At 44.8% G+C, this 17136-nt stretch overlaps 1 protein-coding gene across 10 annotated transcripts in view; it reads right to left on the bottom strand.

Annotated features, from left to right (window-relative positions):
• HDAC5 (histone deacetylase 5) overlaps window positions 1-17136 on the bottom strand; it is a 2156790-nt gene that overhangs the window by 1241117 nt on the left and 898537 nt on the right. The gene's annotated exons all lie outside the window — the stretch shown is intronic.

Raw genomic sequence — 17136 nt, 5'->3', positions numbered from 1 at the left:
CAATTTTTCAATACGTGGATTGACTGCCCGCATTTGGGTAGGGGTCTCCAGGGACGGTTGTATCCTTCTTTGAAGGGACTGAAGAATTGATGTCCTGGCCCCAAAAATATGTTCCACAAAATCTTTATCTAGCCGAGTCGCTTGGGTCTGGATTTGACAGTGCTCAGCTGCCTTTGTGAGCCTATCGTTATACAGCGGTTGATTGTCCACTGGTGAATCTGCCACTGGTGGGTCTAGGTTGACGGGAGAGGCTAAATTGTACACATCCTCATCGTCATCGTAATCTTGGTCTGCCTCCTGTAATGTGTCAATGTCCTCATTGTCTGTATTTGTATCATATAAATCAATATGGACCGGTTGTATGTGAGGTGAAATAAGAAGGGTGTCAGGGCGTGACCCCTCTGCTGGGGGCTTTGAGGACAAGGGGGCAGTAGTTGGGGGCGTGTTTTGTAAATTATTGATCGGCTGGGGATTTTTCTCTAAAAAATCTGCCATGAATGTCATCCTTCTCATAACCTATCAATGTCCTCAGAGTTTCATTTAGAGGAACTTGGAATGGACACAGGGTTCTGAGGTGTAGGCTGACCCTTGTTCTTCAAGGCTGCTATTAAGGTCTCCTCCTCCCTGGGAAACAGGCTCCTTTTCCCTCTGATGTGTCCTAGACCTCTCCTTGTGAGAGTGATCGCTCTTTGAGTAGTGTTTCTTTGTATTTTTGGCCTTAAGTAAGCTTTCAGGGACATATTTTTGTACCAAATGGGCTAAACTTGAGCTTTTAGTGGTTTTGGCCCGTTTTGACGTTTGGGTAGATTGTCGAACTTCATCGGTAATGAGGGTTGAAGCGGCGTCTTCTGACGTTCGGCGTTCCGTTGATGATCCACCCATTACAGGTCTCGCAACTGATAATCCTGTGCACTTTGCTGTACTTCTATATTCTTCAAGCTCTGCCCACCACAGGTTGTTTTCGCTAAACCTGTATTCCTAGGGACTCTTGTATAGAGTGAATCAACACCGATTTCACTTTCTTCTTGGCAGTCTTTTTGGCTTTGTCACAAGTTATTTCATGCAATTTGCTCTGTGGTACTTCAGGCCCTTCTCACCACCTTGCTTTCACTTCATCTTGTTTTCACTCAAGCTCATAAATGCTCTTAATGGTTCAGCACTTGCTTTACTTGGTTGCCGTTTTCAAAACACATTCAATATATCCTTTACTTAGTTCGGTATTCAATAGCGCTCATTGCTCTTTAAAAGTACTTATGCTTTTTCGTTATTCACATTCAGTTCCTTTGCCCTTCTGTAGCATTTGCAATACGTTAGTTCGCTCTGCATTCAGGTACGTCAGTTTCAAAGCCCCGGAGCGCGCCAGTATGCATGTTCCCTTTTCGACACACTCTGGTAGGCGGGCGCTCCTCCAGGCTTCTCTCTTCACCCTTTTCTGCACCTCTTTGCAGGATCTCCAGCAAGCAGCAGTTCCCAGCACCGCTCTGACAAGGCGGGGAGTGGTGATGGCCCCTCTAGCTCCCTACACGGCTGGCAAGCTCTCTGAGGCTTCGATGCACCACAGCTTGACCCTCTCAGAGCCAGTCTTTGCCGCAGCGTCTGTTTAAGGCTCCTGCTTGTTCCGGCTTCCCTCCAGCCCGCTCTGACTCTACACGCCAGGTCCTTCTCTCCATGCGGTGTCTGCCCCTCACCTTTATACACTTGCGGCTTGTTAACAGGCTGCAGGAGCAAGTCCTCCACATTACTTGCCTGACCTTGTTGAAGCTGATTAATGGGACATGCCTGGATATTGTACTCTTCAAAAGCCCTCTCCTTCGTCTCAATACTAAAGTGGTGTGAATGCAGGAGAGTGTGCATAACTCCTAGTTGATTCCTCCTCGTCCCAGTCTTTAGATAATAGGACTGTGGGACATTTTGGTCAGGATAAAGAGTTATGGGCTGACACCAGCCTACAGAAACAGGGCAAATATTGGATTCACTTTGACACGGGAAAGAGGGATACCATGTCTCACCCAAAGACGTACTCTCCCCATTCCCCAAGTTCTCGCCGGCCAGGTGATCCTTCCTTGCGTATCCACCTCCAGGGTCGGGATCCAAAAGTGATGGCCTTTCCCTGGCCACCTGAGCAAGAGATGCTGGGAGAAAAGAAGCAAGGATGCTCTCAGGTGCCTCACATACTCCACAAGCTAGAGCCATCGACTCAGAACATGCAAGTCCTATTCCTTCTCTTGCTGTAACATGTTCCATGGGCAGAGGTAGCTGAAACTCAATTGATTAAACAGTCACATTTGCAATCACCCCTTGCAATTAGTGGAAACTGCAAACAAATGCTAATATTGGAAGCAGAAGGGCAAACCCATGTTGGCCTTCTGAACAATGTTCTGGTTTGCAAAATGACTGCCAAAATGTTGCATCATCAAGCAAGCAACATCATACTCTCCCTCTGGTGCCCACTAAATTGGTAAAGCAAATTGTTAAATACTGATGACTCCCTAGAAGCTGCCTTGGGCTCCAGGAAGAAACAACATCTTTGCTACTACTGGAACTCCCTTGGCGTGTCTGCTCAGAACACAGCATTCGAAAAGACACCCCAGCATCATCGAAAGAAGAAACTCTGAGACCATCCAAGCCACACCTTTAATAGATGATTAACGTTTTCGTTTGGCTACGAGTCTGGAGTGACGAAAGAACTTCATTTTACAAAAAGAGATACTCCCATGAAGTACACCATTCAAGTAACTAGCACTGGGAAAAAGGGCGTGGAACATGTAGAACAGGGGTTTTATTAAAAAGGAAAAAAGCTCCTGGTTTGGCTTTCTTGGAGACTAAATTGTATATTTCATTACAGTCTCTTAACAACTGCGCACTACAGCACCTCATACTTTCAAAAGGTAACTTGCCCATCTTTCTAGAATAAGAGGGGGCAAACTTTCAAGTTGCAAGCTACTAACCAGCCATAAAAAAAGTCACTTGCCACATCAATCCTACAGATACTCACTTGACTCCATTATTACTCGCCAAGAGTCAAATATCACTAGCCAATGGCGAGTGCAAATTATGCAATTTGATAATGGTTACTCCGGACATGCTACTTGTGCATAACCTTTGTTGAGCCAACACAGAGCATTTCAATCGTTTTATCATTGCCTCGGTGTAACCTATCCTGGTTTCATCATATCCAGAAGGATAAAGCCAATTTTAAGGAAGAGAGTGGTACCTTGAAGTTGCACAAAGCGTCAAGTGGTACCAGTCAACAACAGAGAAAACAAAGGTATCCCAGTGAAACAAAGGATTTTAAAATGCATAATTTGGTTCTACTAATTTCTGATTATTCAAAAGGAAAAACAAATCCAGATTCCTGCCCAATTAAGTATAGTCTCAACTACTCTGTACAAGTTAATCATACAAGATCAGGCACTACTTGGAGAAAAGAAAGGCAAGCGGTATTGGCAGGAGACTGTGATTAAAAGAACCTGTATTAATCATAGACTGCTGCCTTTTCCTTAGAAACAGAGGCTGGCCAGTCTACCTACATTATCCATGAAGGATTGCTTGATGAAGCCAGGGCAGAGTTCCCATTGTTGTCCAAGGTTTGATGTTTCCACAAACAAAGTCAAATAGAACGAACTTCACCTTCTATTTAGCGTCAGGCAGCAGACAAAAGCGGCGCAGCAAAGTCTGCCTGCTGTTCTTAGTTGCCCCTTAGGACTTGCTTCTAGCAACAGCAACCAGCATGCACACTACAGTCTAGCTAGCGTCCAACAAACTGTCAATATAGAGACCATGAGGGCATCACAGAACGTTCATTCCACATTATGAGATTGCTGCCAACCTGGGGTACACCTGCAGGCTACTTTACAGCTAAAAGCACTTCCTACTAAGGTAACAAAAAACTGAGGACATTAAAATAGATGTGCATATATGTGTTGACTAAGCTATGTATAAAGTAGCACTGCCCTCTAAGACAGACAATTTCCTGGAGAAAACGTTTGACTATGGGCTAATTTGCATACCGGCAATACCTTGCTGTTGTGGATCAGAACTGAAGGTGAACTTCCAGCGATGGCTACTAGGTGGAGTTATGGAATGTGTGACTTGGCGCAAATGGAATACACACACACTATGTGATGAGGTGCCTTTATGCACCAGGTTATGTTTAAGGTACTGTATATGCGTGCAGCGAGGGAAAGGCCCAAAATACACTAGGTGATGGTGGAGGAAATCTCTAGGAGGTATATTTTGCCCAATTATAGCTGGGAAGAGAAATGTTAGCTTGACACTATTGACTAGCTATGTCATGTGGTGCATAAAAACATACCTATGTGACATTAGAATTAGGAACCACCTGGCAATGGGGATGTGAAAATACAAGTCTTACAAATCCAGCAACTGCAGGAAATCCCCTCTTTCCAGCTACTCGAGCATGTGCTGCAACATGACCATCCTGAGCTTCTGGGATTTTAGGAAATTGAGACGTCTTAAATCCAGGATGGGCTTCCACCCTCCAGACTTCTTCAGAACCAGAAAGCATCTGGCGTACACTCCGGAGCCCTGGAGTAGCAGAGGGACAGGTGCTATTGCCCCTTTCTGCAACCTGGCCTGGAATTCTGTGAGGAGTTGGGCCGCATGCTGCTCTTCCCGTGAGATGGGAAGGATGTGGGGGCATTTGCTTTGAAACTCCAAGGATTGCCCATGTTGCGATGATATTGAGCACTGATTTGTATTTGGCGATGTGCCACTGGTGGACAGACAGACAGCCGGCCTCTCACCAGGGTGCCAAAGTGGGGTCACAGGCCCTAGGCCGGGTCTGGCTTCTTTGGCTGCTGGCGGCCTGGCTGTTGGGGTGCAAAAGCATTTGGCAACTCCCCTGCAAGTTTGTGACCGTCCTCTATAGGCTTCCTGCATGGAGGATTGAGAGGACTGATGGTAGGCCCGACTGGGAACATTAGGAGGGTCTGGAGACCCTTTAATCAAGCGAAAGGACTGCTTCCTGAGTTGAAGGGTGTCCAAAGAACAGGCGTCTCCATGTCCATATTGATGGTTAGAGACTCTCATCCACTGCCTTGCCGAAGAGGTTGTCCCCATCAAAAGTCATGTCCACCACCTTAGCTTGCACCTCTGGATGGAAGCTAGTGGCTTTAAGCCAGTGTTGTTAATGTAAAGCCACTTCGTTACCCATTTGCCGGAACCCAGAGTCCGCAATGTCAATGGTTGGCAGTAATCGCATAGTTGAGGGCCACCTAGCCTTCGCGGAAGATGCCAAAGCCTATACCTTCTTGTCATCTGGGAGGGAGTCGAGTATGAGGCCAAAGCTCTGTTGTAATGCGAGCAAATGGCTTAGGCGTTGGCGGCTTTGATAATGGGCACAACAGTGATAGTGATGCGTTAACCTGCAGTATCTAATTTCCTTCCCTCTTGATCTGGCGGGATGGTACAAGACGAAGACTGGTTCGTCAACCTTTTCATTGCTGCAGCAGAGACTGTGTAGGATGGGACCGGAGGCACTTGTGTGCAGTATCTGGGTCCCTGTATTTGTTCTCCAAATGCTTCTTCTTGGGAGGGGTGGCATAGGGATGCCTCCTCACCACCAAACCGTCCACCCAGACATCAACCAGCAGAGGAGCTGATACAGTCATTTCCCTGGAGGATTCAACGTTTCAAGAGAAAACCTTCCTTTTTCTCCTCGGAATGAGGTTCAACAGCTTTGCAGTCCAAAACATCATGGCTGAAAAAGAATCAATCTCACCTAGAGCGGAGTCTACGGCTGGCAAGTATGCGTCAGGGAGCCTGGCATCCTCAAGGACTAAGTCATCGTACTCGCCGTCCCCAGAGTACCATCCGTATCCGGACTGGTGTCAGTGTGGGTATCCGTGCCAGTAAGATCAGGCTCCCATGGAACATGGTGGAGGCATTTAACATGTGGCTGCTGAGGAACCGCAGGGGCTGGACGTGACTGCGTCTGGCAAGGCCTGGGAGGGCTTTCTGCCAGAGCTGGGCAGGGACCCACGGGAGTGCTGGGAACCACAAGTGGAAAACGTTGCTGAATCTTGTAGACCAAGGTATGGAGAATGGACAAATCCCTGATAGCAGCAGGCATCAGTATTGGGACATGAGGTCAAGGGATTGTGGGATAAGGTGGCCAAGTATCTTGCAGAGTTGGGTGTGGATCAGGGCCACCATGACCACCATCCTCCAAAAACACCCCGTCCAGGAAGTCATCATCTGACAGAGTGGATGTATGAAGTGATGGGGTAAAGGGGCTTACACCCTGGGAGGCTGCCCCGTAGACAAAGTGCAGGGTGGTGCAGGCTTGGTGGGTCTAGGGAGAATATTGAGTGCAGGAGGGAACCATTTCCTCATACAGGAACCCCTAGGGAAGGAGTCTATCATGGGGTGCCTGCCGATGCTGACGAATGGCGGCCTTCAGACAAAGGGATTGGGATCATGGTCATAGTGGACCCTGTTGACGGAGACGCTACAGCCACAGCGTTTATTGATGGAGAAATCGAAGTGTGGGAGCACTTTGCCTTTTTTGTGATCTTCCCCTTGGAAGTGCCCTCAAAGGATCTCAACCTCTTGCCAGAAGGAATATGATCTTTGGTTCTGCTTGTTCTGGCAGAGACATGACTGCACACAGACGCCGAGTCAGAGGCCCTACCTTCATCGATCCATGCCACTAACCTCCTATGATGGTCTCTCCGCTTCTTGGAGGACAAAGACTGGCAGATGGAACACCCACTGCATCGTGGTCCAGATGAAGACAGTAGAGATGCACTTCGAACAGGCACTCAAGAGTCTCTTCTTTGATGTGTCCACCATACCTTGTGTAGTAGGCCCAAGTCTGGGACGACGGCTCCAACCGACTGACGACACTCGGAACCACTACCGGCAAAGGATTCCTGTTACAGCAAGTCACAACGTGACAGATGGAGACATTTCCAAACAATTCTATGCAGAAATAGGCATAAGCCCTGAGGCAGAAGGGCTGGATTGAGACTGTTAGGCTGTTTGGCGGCTTTGGTGCTCGGTGGGGGTGCCACAAACCTCGCAACACATCTAGGACAGCTGAAGCCTACAGACCAAAAGGCTGTACAGATTCGGATCACGACCACAGCTAGCTGGGACAACTTCTCCGTGTAGCTCGACGGACCGGGAGAAAGCATCAGCGACACCCAAACATTTTCGTAGCGGTGCCTCGCGCTGAGTCGCATTCCGCTGCAGGTAAGACTTCTGAACATGGACATTCGGTCCCTAACTCGCCTTAAAGTGAAACAAACACTGTGTTGTACTGGGAGCGAAATGCCTCTGAATTCGACGAACGCCGAAGTAGACAAAACCTTTCCGACGGTCGACCCAGGGGTTGATCACAAGATCCATGACTTGGGAGTGGGGAATGTGGAGAATGAGCCCGGCTCGCCGAGCCCTTATTCACAAGGTCCGGCGTCCAAAGTTCCATTGACATCTGACACGCTTGAGTCCCCCCTCATTCCCCCCTCCGCTCAATAGTGCCTCCAGTCTCACTGTTATCCTCCGAAAATGAACCGAATGGACGGTTCCCTCCTGATGATAGCATCCAGCCAGCAGTGCCCAATGACGAGGCTAGCCCAGCTCTAGATGTTGCTGGAATAACGGGAAAAGCAGAGACAAAACTTCCCGGCAATGAAGCAAATGAGCGAGAGCGGTTTGCTCGTCTAGATGTCCCATGCGATCTGCGCAGTGCGGAAACCACCGAAAACACTCTGAGCAAGCATGAATATATTCATTTAAACACACAACACAAGGCTTGCTTAAAGGGAGAAACAGTCGTTCTGCCAGTATGCAAAATGAATTTTGACGCTTTAAGAAAAAACGTACAATCATGTGGTCCACCTGATGGGAACAATGAGGAAGGAGAGGATTCCTTCTATTCCCCATTTGAGGTGACTGACGCCGAGCTTCTGAACTCGGACTCCGTGCGCACTCAAAAAAATACCAAAACGTTAAGATTTCATTTTCGGAAACCGGCTCCAGATCAATCTGTTGACCATGCAGAAACACTTCCTCTGACCCAGACGAGCCATCCAATCATCAATCAACTGGTGAGCGATACAACGTCGAATTTGGACCCAACAAATATTGACAAATTAGTGGCCTTCAACAATGAGAATTTGCGAACAGGCATTGCACAATCTACTCCCTTGTTGAGATTCAACAACAATGAAACCGACTTACCCGGACGGGAGGCCAGACTTACTCTGAGGCTGCAAGCCGACTTCGAATCTATGAAGGCGAAGCTAGCAGAAAGTTATTCCAAAGATAAATACGGAAACAGTCACAATAATAGAATAATGTCGACCTCAGAGCAATTCAGTACTCCGGAATCAGGAAACGCGAACCTCCAACAAAAAAGAACCTATCAGGAGCAAAATAAGAACGAAGCTGTTAGCTTGCCGAGATGGGAGAGGGGAGTCCCCGGATCGCATCGGTGCCACGACTTCGGAGATGGGCGAGCCGAAAAAGCGACAGGAGTGACATCCCGAACAAAGTCCTCGATAAATAAAGGCAGAGACAATACCCCAAATAGCTCCACTCCACCAAATGTACACACAGTTGAATCTGTAGAGACATGTCGTGGGAAGCAACTTTTGCCCCGACAAGCTGCACACTGTGATACCAACTGCCATTGCAAGGACAAGGCGGCAAGTCCTAGGGAAGCCAAATCTAACCTATCTGTTGCCGCGGCAATACAGATTCATAATAATGTTTTGGCGGCGACTTCACAGGCCCTAATACCTTTCATAAAATTATATGAAAGTGTGAATGAAACGATACACAACAATGGAGCGATAGTCGGACATTTAGCTGAAAAGATATCATTGATGGAACTGAATCTGAATTATCAGCAACAAAAAAGAACAAAAACAAATACACTGAGATGGAAGATGGATTCAAAAAAATACTTCGGCTAATTGAAAAAAATTCAAATGAAGCCAGGATCCAAACGGATGAGCTGACAAACTTTACGAAAAAGTCCTTCCTGAATCCAAGCCCAGCGTCTCCAAACCTGGCTAACCCAGGAAATTGCAGTCGTCTAGACAAAAGTCTCGGCGACCCGGCTGCACCACAATCAACACTAACTGGAAACAATGGCCCAGTTAACACACAAGTCAGTATATTCCATCAGGCACACTCTGACGAAGGCGCAACAAAGGCCACAAAAATGAAAGAAAGTGAAATAAAAACTGTTAACCATGAGAAACCTCAATCACACGTAGTAGAGGCCACACAATCGAAAGAGGAGAAGCAAGCAAGTGATGGACTAAAAAGATCAGTCCCCCCCAGTATCTGGGAGTTGCCAGCAGCGGCACCAAGCTGTTCAACTTCAAAAGGCGTCATTCGGAATCTTTTATGGAGGTGCAAAAAACCTCCAAATTGGAAAGAATACAAGTTGCATCCAAGATGAAGGGCAAGGAAGGGTAGCAAGCAGTGCCCAACACAATAAATGAAAGAAAAGACAAAAAATACAGTTATCACGAAGCAAACTCCAAATTCAAGGAAATTTATTAGAAACCTAACCACTCCCTCCATCTCGAAGGTATTCGCCCGAGAAAAACCTTTAGGGAAATCGACAAACAAACAACTGTTATTTCCCGTCTTGGAGCCAACAAAAGAGAATGACAATGGAAAAGAAAAGTTAAAAATACTCAATGACTCATCTCCGACAACACAAGCGCCTAAACCAACAAGAACGAATCCAAACAAGCGGAGGAGAATCGTTTCAGACTCAAGCAGCGACTCGACGATCGAGGGTCTCGAAGAACTCTGCAACTTGTTCACTTACTCACATGATGTAAGTGAAGAATGCAGTAGCGCTTCCTACGACAACCTCTCCACTGATAGAATGAATTCTCAGGAACCACACACTCTAAGCCATCAAAACAGATTCCAAACAAAACAGATTCAATTACGCCACCCCGCAAAAATGGGGTCGAATCGTGCCCCAGCCTTTGCGAAGTTCGATAACCAAACAGATGGCGGAAAAATGGTTAATCGCTGCAACAGCAAGGGAAAGCTAGTTACTGTATTAAATCCAAAGCGTACCGCTGCTCATAAACAAAAAATTGGAGATTCAACACAAAGGACCTCCACTTCTGGGCAATATCAGACATCATCAAAAAAAATCAAACTGACAAATGTGTTGGCTGACGACATCGATGTAAATCTGAATCGTGGTAACGTAATGCGCCTGTTGCACTCAGTGCCTCTACTAAGGACAATCACCTCTGATGACATTCAAATTGTTGAATATATCTCAGAAGAACGAGTTCACTGCGTATTGTTACACGTCAACTCCCAAGCAGTAAGAAGGTCACTGATGGGCGCAAAAGATGAAATTTTACGCCTTGGTTTCGAGATCTTGGAATATCTCGAGCCGACGAGACTGAATGGAGGAGAAGGTATTTATAGGCGAGAGTCAAAGAGCTCTCTGAGTCACCGGCGCGACCAGATTCGTAAGCACTTGAACTCAAACTCGACTTCTGCCATGAGCAAAAGGACCACACAACAATTTGGAAAAAAACATTAACTAGACAACGATGGATTGGAAGCCATCAACACTCCAGCCACTTATACAACAACTTCCCAGTGGACCTTTCAGATAATTTCGTAATATGCCTGCAGGAAACTTGGATGCGTCAACCTCCTGTAAAAGACGGATATCAAATATTGATAAACCCTGCAAGTAAGAACAAAAGAGGTCGCCCATTCTCGGGGCTATTGATGCTGATAAAAATAGGAACAAGCTGGGAAGTGGTGGATTCAACAAACCCAAACGGATATGTCCAGTCAACCCTACTTGAAAGAAAAACAAGTGGAGCTGAAAATGAGCATCACACATCTCAACATTTATTACTACTCAACGTATACTGGAACCCTGTAAAGATCTCGACAGGGGCATTCATTCAATCAATAACAACAATAATCGACAAAAATCTGACGAGCCTTCAAAACCTCTGGATAATCGTGTGTGGCGACTTAAATACAACTTGGTTCAATGGAAACCATCAGAAAAGCATTCTTCGCTGCCACGAAGACTTCAGGGCTACCTCTAGAAGAGCCCGATGGACTGAGGCAATGGAATCCAGAGATTGCACCATGGTCAACGGAAACGTGCCTGGCGATTCTCTGCCACAAATCACGTGGATAAATATGGGATTAAAGAAAACACTAGACTACATTTGGGTTTCGAACGTGATGCACAAAATCACCAACCTGCAGATAACACCGACGAATAACAATGATCACTACCCCTTGAAAATGTCCTCGCAACCTCGGTGTAAGCGCTTGAGTGGCACGTTCTCCACTCAATTAGAAGTGAACTCTGGCCGTAAGAGGCTTAGGATGAATACAAATCAGATCCAGCAACTAACTTCTGTTTTTCAGTCAGAAAACAAAGAAAGCTCAGAGTTCATAAATTATCCAGCAATCCTTCTAAATTTAAATACGCACACCTCAAGAAATCCTCGTCCAGTATCTGATCACAAACACACGTGGAGCACCAGCTTGAATAATGAAAAGAAGAAATTGAGAAAAGACCTAAAAGACCTGCGATCCAGATTTGGCACCAACAATGCAAGCATACTCAAACAACGTAAACAAAGATACCGAAACTGGTTAATAGCTTTCGCAACCCAGCGAGAACAAGAACGCAGCGAGGCGATGCTTTCCTTGATAAGAACACAATAATCGTCCCAATTTATAAGAAAGGCAACAGGGACGTCCCTGCCAATTACCTTACTAGACACCATTGGAAAAGTATTTGCAGCCTTCTTACAGAAAAAAATCTCAGCTTGGGCCCTTCAATTTGAGCTAAACGATGTAAGGCAAACCGGTTTCACTAAGGGAGTAGGAACTGAAAACAATCTTTCCATACTAAACCTCCTGAAACTAGAAACCCTGCGAAGAAAAGAAAAACTGTTTCTCGCATTTATAGACATGCAACAAGCTTTTGATGGAATAAATCGGGCAAAGCTTTGGGGAAAGCTGAAGAAATGGAACTGCCCAGATTCCATACTAAATCCCATAAAGGCCCTGCATGATTTAACCTCTATAAGAATTAGGCTAAATGAAAATGGCTACCTCTCTGAACCGATAGCAACAAACAAGGGAGTGAAGCAAGGCTGCCCATTGGCAGCGGTTCTTTTCAAACTATACATCGCGGATGTGTCTGGAACGCTAGAAAAAACTCATTGCTTCCCTCCCAAAGTCAACGGCAACCCTTTAAGCTGTCTGATCTATGCAGACAATCTTGTATTGATAGACAAAACGCAAATTGGCTTACAGAGGTTATTAAATACGCTGAACATATATATGGTGGAAAATGACCTGAAGATCAATGTGGAAAAAACAAAGATGCTGAAGCTCGGCCCCGTCGAGGGTCACAGAATTAAGAACTTCAAGTGGACAATAAACAATGTCCCGATTGAGGTAGTGAATGTGATCCGCTATCTAGGTATATCCTTCAGCACGTCAATAAGAGAACGGAGTTGGGTGACTGAACTTGAAAAAAGAATCAAAATACTAGCTCTACATGGAGCTAGAATTCACTCACAATATGGGAAATTTTACTTGATTCCAGTACGAACCTTCTACTTACAAAAGGTGATACCAGCAATAACGTTTGGAGCCGAGTCAGGCTGGAACATTGACTATAAGATCTGGTCAAAATTTGAAGGTCTGTTTTGGAGACGTGCGCTAAGACTGCCTAAATACTTATCAGTGACAGTAATCCGTCATGAATTGGGACTGGAGCCTATGTATGGAGCAGTCATTTGGAAATCGATGGCTTTGTTGCGAAAGATGTCAATTGAAAAGCCAGAACCGGCATTTAAACTGTTTACCTCACAAAAAAACTCAAATATGGAAACCTTACAGGAACTGTGGTCTGAAAAAGTAAAAACAAATATGCAAGCCGCAAATGTCACCATGGAGATGCTACTACAACGTCCTCAAAATGCCAAAAAAAAAACGGAGGCAATGGCTATGGATTGACAACTTGGAAAAATATCATGAATTAAAGACCGCTTTGGATTTGGGGCTGACTTCAAACAAGCTGGACCAAATGCCGAAATATTTGAGTAAATTCCCGTCTCGTTATCAAAGAGATGGTTTTCTGCGCCTAAGATCAAACATTTACAAGACGAGGTATTCATGTTTTGTTCGGCACATTGATAATGTAAATGATCCTCTCTGTAGGTTCTGCGCGAATCATCTGGAAACGACAAAACATATACTGACAGAATGTCATTTGCTTAAAGATCTAAGAACTCTACACCTGTTTAAGTTCGCTCCACTTACTGACAATATGGATGAATTGTGGTTGCGAATTTTAAGCGGGAATTCAGTTCACCTGACTTGTGCAGTAATAAACTTTTTGGAGAAAACGGTAAACTGAATGATCTATGGATCTTCGAACTTTGACAATTCACAAATGTGAAATGAAGAGACTGGTGAGGAAAGTTGATAACAAAAGTTGTAATAAAAGTTTGTAAGAAACTAGATATTACAAATAAAAAAATAAAAAAAATTAAAAAAAAAACAAAATAGGCAAAATTGAGTCAAGAACTCAAACAGTGAAACTCGAGGACTCCAAACACAAAAATGAGCAGTATAAATCTGAAGATGGCCACCAGGGGTGGAGCCAAGGGGGCCAGCTGTCATTGGTTGGGGCAGTATGAACCAAAGTGGCGGCAATAGACTATGCAAGCGACATGCCGTTTTTTAGCTTAAAGCTAAACTGTTTTTTGTTACCGAGGATTCCCAGCCCGACAACAGTAAATATTCATGAGCATGTGAATCCATGTAGAAACCCACGCTGGAGAAATAGATACATCTATTTGGCTGATCCGATTTTTAAACATTTTTGTCAGTACATAAATTAATAGGATCAAGGTGCATGCCAAGAATATTGCAAATCAAAGGATCCAATTTTGAGATATTTGGGCCAAATTTATTTGCCACCTGTGAGAAAACGACATGGTAAAACCTATTCAGAACATGATAAACAACTTATAGCCTTCCATGAAAAACACAAAGTTTCCAATCAAAGCTGACTGCCTTGAAATTTCACGCTGAACTATGCCATCCGTTATGGGAATTGTTGCCAACCTACGGTTAAGGTAAAACCTATGAACTATTGAATTTTGCAAACATTTGTTTGCTAAACACTTTTGACTCACTAGACATATCTGGCTGAAATTGTCAAATAAAACATGACTTGAATAGGTCCATCTGGAAAATTAGGGACACATTCATCCCTTAGTTCAAAAATTATTAAATGTTTTTAAAAAAAAGCTGTGTTCTGACTTTGCTCATTCATTTTGCCCTGGATAAAAAAGGAGCTACTGTGAACAGTCGTACAGTGGAAAAAGGGTGCCCCCCACCAAAAATTGTATACATCTTCCATGGTACATTACAGCCCTGGGGCCTTACAAAAAGGAAATCTGATATTTCTTTTGCTCGATATGAGCGAATCCGTCCATAATCTTGAGAGAACGTGAAAAAGATAAGTGACCAAAATTATGTTTGGAGGAGGAAAAGGGTAGTAGGTATCACATCAAGGTATGGTTGGGGTGGGTTATAAAGGACCAAATGGTGAGTTTGACAGTTGGGGAGGGCTAGAGATGTCAGTTTCATCAGTTAGTTTTCTTCTTACAGCAGAAATCACACAGGATTTCAGCAGAAAAAACAGCAACATTACTGCGGGAACTGCAAGTGCGTCATGGGAAGAAACATAAAAGATGGTATTAGGAGAGGGCATGCGAGTAGAATGACTTCAGGGGGATGTGTGAAGACCCACAAAATAAGCTGTTGCATACCCGCGAGAACCATTTTCTCGGAAAGAGAAGGGCGAGCAATAGTTTTCTCAGGGTATGACCTCCAAGAAATGAAAGAGGACTACCAAACAAAAAAAGGAATCCCTGGCCAGAGAGTTACAGACTTTCACCCCAATTGGTGCTAAGTTGCCAGTGGGTCACAGTCTTCTACCCTAACTGGTGAAAAGGGGACAGTGTCCAAGACCGAAGCCCATAGTGAATGGTAAGATATGGAATAACGAAACCCTTGAAATTTAGCAAAATACATTTGTTGAGACACAATTATATTGAACATTTCCAAAAATAAAACCCCAAAAATGTGGTGTGTGTTTTAAGTAACCTGGAGTCCCTCCCATTGTTCAGGACATGAGTATATACATTATATCACAGATGGTATCAGTGATGACATCAATAACAGTGGATGCAGCAGTGAGGCAGGAGGGGGCATGTCAGAATTAAGGTTGTCAAATACAACATCCACCGAATTTCATGCATTTTGTTACCGACACATTGGTTTGATTTAACCGTTTCACGACTAAAGTTTTGTTCGCAGAATATGTGTGCGTGTGTGTCATGGTGAAGGCAGCACCAAGTACACACTAAATATAGTTTTTCGGTTTTTCATGGCGCAAACATGCATACTGCTTTCATCTTCAAAGTGTTTGGACATCTTGAAACTGTACAAAAACAATGACTAAATAAAAAAACGCAGGAGATAGATCAGGGGTTGGGCGTAGAGCAACATGTGAAAAGTGTTCATCACAGTGTAGAACGAAGCATTGCCAAACTGCATAGTAAAAAAAGTTACCATAATAAAAAGGTCCAAAATAAAGGACCGTCTATTCTGCCCATCTTAACATCCACTATAATCACAGACTCCCAACTTGACCTTGGCTTATCACACACCTCTCACTTCTCTTTGGGAAGCAAGCTCTTATTTGCCATTTTCTCAGTGATGCTCACAACTCCATATTCCGCAATCTTGTATTTAACATTTGGCCTTTGTCATCTACCCTTTGATTCGTAGAGAACTATGAGGGTGATATTGACCAGTCATCTTGAAGGCTGTGATGTATATGGGTAAAAAGCAAGTAGTGTCTTACACGTTACCTGCCGATTGAACAAACTTTACAACACATGCTCAGCCCTATGCGAGAGGGCTACAGCGTGGAAGAAAACATGGAAAAGATAGAGGAAGCTGGAAGAGAGGGAGTGGGCTACAAGTCACCATAATAAACAGAGGTCTATAAGAAAATAACCTGTATTAATTAATACAAGTAGGGTTCACGAGGGGCTGCAAAGAACAATAGTCCTCACGTATACAAAGGGTACAAGTGGGGCCATCATTACTATGAGGCAATTTCACCAGGAGATAGATCTGTAGTGGCCAACCTGTGATCCCAGATGTTTTGGTTTACAAGTCCCATTATCTCTCAGCATTGGCTATACTGACTAGGGCTGGTGGTAGATGTAGGCCAAAATATCTGGAGGGCTGCAAGTTATTCCCCTGCTTGTGACAACCTTTCCCCAACCTACCACACAGGATACGCAAACACTCTACCGCCCACTTTTCTGATGCGAACACTTTCGTATATCATGAAGGACGATAGACTAACGCCTGAGCCGTTTACCCGACATGTCTCAACACAAAGTCAGTCAATTGACCAGAATCACAGACATCCAACGGCCCTTCCTCTTCCCCACAGGTATAAAAGGTGGAGCACAAGAGCACAATATGAGCAAGGCAGACCAAGCGTTGTGAGAGCTAACTCAGCATGGCAGTTCAAGAGGAGGAGAAAGACGGCGCAAACCGAGAGGGTGATAAGGAGAGAATAAATGCCATATCATATCAGAAGCGACCTTGCCCTTTCCAACCAAGGCTCATGAAATCTCAGCAGAAGGAATCGTAAGACTGCAAACAATAGCCAGCGTGTGTTGCAGCAGATATCAACGGTACACAAGACCCTCCTCCACTGATAAACAAGCCGAGGAGAGATGCTGGTCTCCATGGTACCAACCTTGACTGCAGAGAGAAGAAAAGCCAAGCAGTTCATCACAGCCGATGAGTCAAGGGGAGAGCTGATAAGAAACCGAACTGTGTTGAATGAAAAGTAGCAAACGGCTAATTGAACTGTGAAAGTCCAAATAACAATTGGTACAAAAAAGGGGAAAACCAGCAACAAAGGAGTCCGGCACCACGTGGGTGCTCACTCAGGAAACTCTGGGAGATTACCCGATTGTTGAAACACTACCATTATCGGAAGACTTTGGGAAAGGCGAGAAAGGT

The sequence above is a fragment of the Ambystoma mexicanum genome, chromosome 13 (assembly GCF_040938575.1).
Source record: "Ambystoma mexicanum isolate Mex_15411 chromosome 13, UKY_AmexF1_1, whole genome shotgun sequence".
Taxonomy (NCBI): Eukaryota; Metazoa; Chordata; class Amphibia; order Caudata; family Ambystomatidae; genus Ambystoma; species Ambystoma mexicanum.
This window is presented reverse-complemented; position numbering and strand designations above follow the sequence as displayed.